The following is a 5000-nucleotide window of genomic DNA, read 5'->3' on the forward strand; positions in this document are numbered from 1 at the left end:
AAGATCCTATTTGAAGGTGACGCAGGCCAAACTAGACTACAGCAAAAAGTGTCAAACAGCGCCCTCTGCTGTCAGGCAAGAGCAGAAACCATAAAAAGCTTACAGCACCTGGTATTCACAGGCGGTCTCCCATCCAAGTACTAACCAGGCCCGCCCCTGCTTAGCTTCCGAGATCGGGCGTTTTCAGGATAGTATGGCCGTAAGCTGCCAGGACAACTGAAAAGATCCTATTTGAAGAAGACGCAGGCCAAACTAGACTCCAGCAAAAAGTGTCAAACAGCGCCCTCTGCTGTCAGGCAAGAGCAGAAACCATAAAAAGCTTACAGCACCTGGTAATCCCAGGCGGTCTCCCATCCAAGTACTAACCAGGACCGCCCCTGATTAGCTTCCGAGATCGGACGAGATCGGGCGTTTTCAGGGTAGTATGGCCGTAAGCTGCAAGGGCAACTGAAAAGATCCTATTTGAAGGCGACGCAGGCCAAACTAGACTCCAGCAAAAAGTGTCAAACAGCGCCCTCTGCTGTCAGGCAAGAGCAGAAACCATGAAAAGCTTACAGCACCTGGTATTCCCAGGCGGTCTCCCATCCAAGTACTAACCAGGCCCGCCCCTGCTTATCTTCCGAGATCGGACGAGATCGGGCGTTTTCAGGGTAGTATGGCCGTAAGCTGCCAGGACTACTGAAAAGATCTTATTTGAAGGCGACCCAGGCCAAACTAGATCCAGCAAAAAGTGTCAAACAGCGCCCTCTGCTGTCAGGCTAGAGCAGAAACCATAAAAAGCTTACAGCACCTGGTATTCCCAGGCGGTCTCCCATCCAAGTACTAACCAGGCCCGCCCCTGCTTAGCTTCCGAGATCGGACGAGATCGGGCGTTTTCAGGGTAGTATGGCCGTAAGCTGCCAGGTCAACTGAAAAGATCCTATTTGAAGGTGACGCAGGCCAAACTAGACTACAGCAAAAAGTGTCAAACAGCGCCCTCTGCTGTCAGGCAAGAGCAGAAACCATAAAAAGCTTACAGCACCTGGTACTCACAGGCGGTCTCCCATCCAAGTACTAACCAGGCCCGCCCCTGCTTAGCTTCCGAGATCGGGCGTTTTCAGGGTAGTATGGCCGTAAGCTGCCAGGACAACTGAAAAGATCTTATTTGAAGGCGACGCAGGCCAAACTAGATCCAGCAAAAAGTGTCAAACAGCGCCCTCTGCTGTCAGGCTAGAGCAGAAACCATAAAAAGCTTACAGCACCTGGTATTCCCAGGCGGTCTCCCATCCAAGTACTAACCAGGCCCGCCCCCGCTTAGCTTCCGAGATCGGACGAGACCGGGCGTTTTCAGTGTAGTATGGCCGTAAGCTGCCAGGGCAACTGAAAAGATCCTATTTGAAGGCGACGCAGGCCAAACTAGACTCCAGCAAAAAGTGTCAAACAGCGCCCTCTGCTGTTAGGCAAGAGCAGAAACCATAAAAAGCTTACAGCACCTGGTATTCCCAGGCGGTCTCCCATTCAAGTACTAACCAGGCCCGCCCCTGCTTAGCCTCTGAGATCGGACGAGATCGGGCGTTTTCAAGGTAGTATGGCCGTAAGCTGCCAGGTCAACTGAAAAGATCCTATTTGAAGGTGACGGAGGCCAAACTAGACTCCAGCAAAACATGTCAAACAGCGGCCTCTGCTGTCAGGCAAGAGCAGAAACCATAAAAAGCTTACAGCACCTGGTATTCCCAGGCGGTCTCCCATCCAAGTACTAACCAGGCCCGCCCCTGCTTAGCTTCCGAGATCGGACGAGATCGGGCGTTTTCAGGGTAGTATGGCCGTAAGCTGCCAGGTCAACTGAAAAGATCCTATTTGAAGGTGACGCAGGCCAAACTAGACTACAGCAAAAAGTGTCAAACAGCGCCCTCTGCTGTCAGGCAAGAGCAGAAACCATAAAAAGCTTACAGCACCTGGTACTCACAGGCGGTCTCCCATCCAAGTACTAACCAGGCCCGCCCCTGCTTAGCTTCCGAGATCGGGCGTTTTCAGGGTAGTATGGCCGTAAGCTGCCAGGACAACTGAAAAGATCTTATTTGAAGGCGACGCAGGCCAAACTAGATCCAGCAAAAAGTGTCAAACAGCGCCCTCTGCTGTCAGGCTAGAGCAGAAACCATAAAAAGCTTACAGCACCTGGTATTCCCAGGCGGTCTCCCATCCAAGTACTAACCAGGCCCGCCCCTGCTTAGCTTCCGAGATCGGACGAGACCGGGCGTTTTCAGTGTAGTATGGCCGTAAGCTGCCAGGGCAACTGAAAAGATCCTATTTGAAGGCGACGCAGGCCAAACTAGACTCCAGCAAAAAGTGTCAAACAGCGCCCTCTGCTGTTAGGCAAGAGCAGAAACCATAAAAAGCTTACAGCACCTGGTATTCCCAGGCGGTCTCCCATTCAAGTACTAACCAGGCCCGCCCCTGCTTAGCCTCTGAGATCGGACGAGATCGGGCGTTTTCAAGGTAGTATGGCCGTAAGCTGCCAGGTCAACTGAAAAGATCCTATTTGAAGGTGACGCAGGCCAAACTAGACTCCAGCAAAACATGTCAAACAGCGGCCTCTGCTGTCAGGCAAGAGCAGAAACCATAAAAAGCTTACAGCACCTGGTATTCCCAGGCGGTCTCCCATCCAAGTACTAACCAGGCCCGCCCCTGCTTAGCTTCCGAGATCGGACGAGATCGGGCGTTTTCAGGGTAGTATGGCCGTAAGCTGCCAGGTCAACTGAAAAGATCCTATTTGAAGGTGACGCAGGCCAAACTAGACTACAGCAAAAAGTGTCAAACAGCGCCCTCTGCTGTCAGGCAAGAGCAGAAACCATAAAAAGCTTACAGCACCTGGTACTCACAGGCGGTCTCCCATCCAAGTACTAACCAGGCCCGCCCCTGCTTAGCTTCCGAGATCGGGCGTTTCCAGGGTAGTATGGCCGTAAGCTGCCAGGACAACTGAAAAGATCTTATTTGAAGGCGACGCAGGCCAAACTAGATCCAGCAAAAAGTGTCAAACAGCGCCCTCTGCTGTCAGGCTAGAGCAGAAACCATAAAAAGCTTACAGCACCTGGTATTCCCAGGCGGTCTCCCATCCAAGTACTAACCAGGCCCGCCCCTGCTTAGCTTCCGAGATCGGACGAGACCGGGCGTTTTCAGTGTAGTATGGCCGTAAGCTGCCAGGGCAACTGAAAAGATCCTATTTGAAGGCGACGCAGGCCAAACTAGACTCCAGCAAAAAGTGTCAAACAGCGCCCTCTGCTGTTAGGCAAGAGCAGAAACCATAAAAAGCTTACAGCACCTGGTATTCCCAGGCGGTCTCCCATTCAAGTACTAACCAGGCCCGCCCCTGCTTAGCCTCTGAGATCGGACGAGATCGGGCGTTTTCAAGGTAGTATGGCCGTAAGCTGCCAGGTCAACTGAAAAGATCCTATTTGAAGGTGACGCAGGCCAAACTAGACTCCAGCAAAACATGTCAAACAGCGGCCTCTGCTGTCAGGCAAGAGCAGAAACCATAAAAAGCTTACAGCACCTGGTATTCCCAGGCGGTCTCCCATCCAAGTACTAACCAGGCCCGCCCCTGCTTAGCTTCCGAGATCGGGCGTTTTCAGGGTAGTATGGCCGTAAGCTGCCAGGTCAACTGAAAAAATCCTATTTGAAGGTGACGCAGGCCAAACTAGACTCCAGCAAAACATGTCAAACAGCGCCCTCTGCTGTCAGGCAAGAGCAGAAACCATGAAAAGCTTACAACACCTGGTATTCCCAGGCGGTCTCCCATCCAAGTACTAACCAGGCCCGCCCCTGCTTAGCTTCCGAGATCGGACGAGATCGGGCGTTTTCAGGGTAGTATGGCCGTAAGCTGCCACATCAACTGAAAAGATCCTATTTGAAGGCGACGCAGGCCAAACTAGACTCCAGCAAAAAGTGTCAAACAGCGCCCTCTGCTGTCAGGCTAGAGCAGAAACCATAAAAAGCTTACAGCACCTGGTATTCCCAGGCGGTCTCCCATCCAAGTACTAACCAGGCCCGCCCCTGCTTAGCTTCCGAGACCGGACGAGCTCAGGCGTTTTCAGGGTGGTATGGCCGTAAGCTGCCAGGACAACTGAAAAGATCTTATTTGAAGGCGACGCAGGCCAAACTAGATCAAGCAAAAAGTGTCAAACAGCGCCCTCTGCTGTCAGGCTAGAGCAGAAACCATAAAAAGCTTACAGCACCTGGTATTCACAGGCGGTCTCCCATCCAAGTACTAACCAGGCCCGCCCCTGCTTAGCTTCCGAGATCGGGCGTTTTCAGGGTAGTATGGCCGTAAGCTGCCAGGACAACTGAAAAGATCTTATTTGAAGGCGACGCAGGCCAAACTAGATCCAGCAAAAAGTGTCAAACAGCGCCCTCTGCTGTCAGGCTAGAGCAGAAACCATAAAAAGCTTACAGCACCTGGTATTCCCAGGCGGTCTCCCATCCAAGTACTAACCAGGCCCGCCCCTGCTTAGCTTCCGAGATCAGACGAGATCGGGCGTTTTCAGGGTAGTATGGCCGTAAGCTGCCAGGTCAACTGAAAAGATCCTATTTGAAGGTGACGCAGGCCAAACTAGACTCCAGCAAAACATGTCAAACAGCGCCCTCTGCTGTTAGGCAAGAGCAGAAACCATGAAAAGCTTACAGCACCTGGTATTCCCAGGCGGTCTCCCATCCAAGAACTAACCAGGCCCGCCCCTGCTTAGCTTCCGAGATCGGGCGTTTTCAGGGTAGTATGGCCGTAAGCTGCCAGGACAACTGAAAAGATCTTATTTGAAGGCGACGCAGGCCAAACTAGATCCAGCAAAAAGTGTCAAACAGCGCCCTCTGCTGTCAGGCTAGAGCAGAAACCATAAAAAGCTTACAGCACCTGGTATTCCCAGGCGGTCTCCCATCCAAGTACTAACCAGGCCCGCCCCTGCTTAGCTTCCGAGATCGGACGAGATCGGGCGTTTTCAAGGTAGTATGGCCATAAGCTGCCAGGTCAA

General features: G+C 52.4%; 15 non-coding genes and 7 pseudogenes across 15 annotated transcripts; all 22 read right to left on the reverse strand.

Moving 5' to 3' along the window:
- Positions 1–96: 96 nt before the first annotated feature.
- On the reverse strand, positions 97–205 carry LOC131141356 (5S ribosomal RNA; annotated as a pseudogene).
- A 112-nt stretch (positions 206–317) lies between these two features.
- On the reverse strand, positions 318–436 carry LOC131099935 (5S ribosomal RNA). The gene has a single exon (XR_009118706.1). It is a non-coding gene; the product is annotated as a 5S ribosomal RNA (ribosomal RNA).
- Positions 437–548: 112 nt separating this feature from the next.
- On the reverse strand, positions 549–667 carry LOC131100398 (5S ribosomal RNA). Its single transcript, XR_009119088.1, has one exon. It is a non-coding gene; the product is annotated as a 5S ribosomal RNA (ribosomal RNA).
- Positions 668–778: 111 nt separating this feature from the next.
- On the reverse strand, positions 779–897 carry LOC131097283 (5S ribosomal RNA). Its single transcript, XR_009116193.1, has one exon. It is a non-coding gene; the product is annotated as a 5S ribosomal RNA (ribosomal RNA).
- Positions 898–1009: 112 nt separating this feature from the next.
- On the reverse strand, positions 1010–1118 carry LOC131141043 (5S ribosomal RNA; annotated as a pseudogene).
- Positions 1119–1229: 111 nt separating this feature from the next.
- Positions 1230–1348, reverse strand: LOC131098455 (5S ribosomal RNA). The gene has a single exon (XR_009117327.1). It is a non-coding gene; the product is annotated as a 5S ribosomal RNA (ribosomal RNA).
- A 112-nt stretch (positions 1349–1460) lies between these two features.
- On the reverse strand, positions 1461–1579 carry LOC131099621 (5S ribosomal RNA). Its single transcript, XR_009118445.1, has one exon. It is a non-coding gene; the product is annotated as a 5S ribosomal RNA (ribosomal RNA).
- A 112-nt stretch (positions 1580–1691) lies between these two features.
- Positions 1692–1810, reverse strand: LOC131097294 (5S ribosomal RNA). The gene has a single exon (XR_009116204.1). It is a non-coding gene; the product is annotated as a 5S ribosomal RNA (ribosomal RNA).
- A 112-nt stretch (positions 1811–1922) lies between these two features.
- LOC131141044 (5S ribosomal RNA) lies at positions 1923–2031 on the reverse strand (annotated as a pseudogene).
- Positions 2032–2142: 111 nt separating this feature from the next.
- LOC131098101 (5S ribosomal RNA) lies at positions 2143–2261 on the reverse strand. The gene has a single exon (XR_009116982.1). It is a non-coding gene; the product is annotated as a 5S ribosomal RNA (ribosomal RNA).
- Positions 2262–2373: 112 nt separating this feature from the next.
- LOC131099622 (5S ribosomal RNA) lies at positions 2374–2492 on the reverse strand. Its single transcript, XR_009118446.1, has one exon. It is a non-coding gene; the product is annotated as a 5S ribosomal RNA (ribosomal RNA).
- Positions 2493–2604: 112 nt separating this feature from the next.
- On the reverse strand, positions 2605–2723 carry LOC131097306 (5S ribosomal RNA). Its single transcript, XR_009116216.1, has one exon. It is a non-coding gene; the product is annotated as a 5S ribosomal RNA (ribosomal RNA).
- Positions 2724–2835: 112 nt separating this feature from the next.
- On the reverse strand, positions 2836–2944 carry LOC131141072 (5S ribosomal RNA; annotated as a pseudogene).
- A 111-nt stretch (positions 2945–3055) lies between these two features.
- On the reverse strand, positions 3056–3174 carry LOC131098103 (5S ribosomal RNA). The gene has a single exon (XR_009116984.1). It is a non-coding gene; the product is annotated as a 5S ribosomal RNA (ribosomal RNA).
- A 112-nt stretch (positions 3175–3286) lies between these two features.
- Positions 3287–3405, reverse strand: LOC131099623 (5S ribosomal RNA). Its single transcript, XR_009118447.1, has one exon. It is a non-coding gene; the product is annotated as a 5S ribosomal RNA (ribosomal RNA).
- A 112-nt stretch (positions 3406–3517) lies between these two features.
- LOC131100614 (5S ribosomal RNA) lies at positions 3518–3626 on the reverse strand (annotated as a pseudogene).
- A 112-nt stretch (positions 3627–3738) lies between these two features.
- LOC131142441 (5S ribosomal RNA) lies at positions 3739–3857 on the reverse strand. Its single transcript, XR_009132632.1, has one exon. It is a non-coding gene; the product is annotated as a 5S ribosomal RNA (ribosomal RNA).
- Positions 3858–3969: 112 nt separating this feature from the next.
- On the reverse strand, positions 3970–4088 carry LOC131097254 (5S ribosomal RNA). Its single transcript, XR_009116164.1, has one exon. It is a non-coding gene; the product is annotated as a 5S ribosomal RNA (ribosomal RNA).
- A 111-nt stretch (positions 4089–4199) lies between these two features.
- Positions 4200–4308, reverse strand: LOC131101098 (5S ribosomal RNA; annotated as a pseudogene).
- A 111-nt stretch (positions 4309–4419) lies between these two features.
- On the reverse strand, positions 4420–4538 carry LOC131100041 (5S ribosomal RNA). The gene has a single exon (XR_009118808.1). It is a non-coding gene; the product is annotated as a 5S ribosomal RNA (ribosomal RNA).
- Positions 4539–4650: 112 nt separating this feature from the next.
- On the reverse strand, positions 4651–4759 carry LOC131141302 (5S ribosomal RNA; annotated as a pseudogene).
- Positions 4760–4870: 111 nt separating this feature from the next.
- Positions 4871–4989, reverse strand: LOC131142881 (5S ribosomal RNA). The gene has a single exon (XR_009132944.1). It is a non-coding gene; the product is annotated as a 5S ribosomal RNA (ribosomal RNA).
- Between the last annotated feature and the right edge of the window lie 11 nt (positions 4990–5000).

Source organism: Doryrhamphus excisus, chromosome 13 (assembly GCF_030265055.1).
Source record: "Doryrhamphus excisus isolate RoL2022-K1 chromosome 13, RoL_Dexc_1.0, whole genome shotgun sequence".
In the NCBI taxonomy this organism is placed as follows: Eukaryota; Metazoa; Chordata; class Actinopteri; order Syngnathiformes; family Syngnathidae; genus Doryrhamphus; species Doryrhamphus excisus.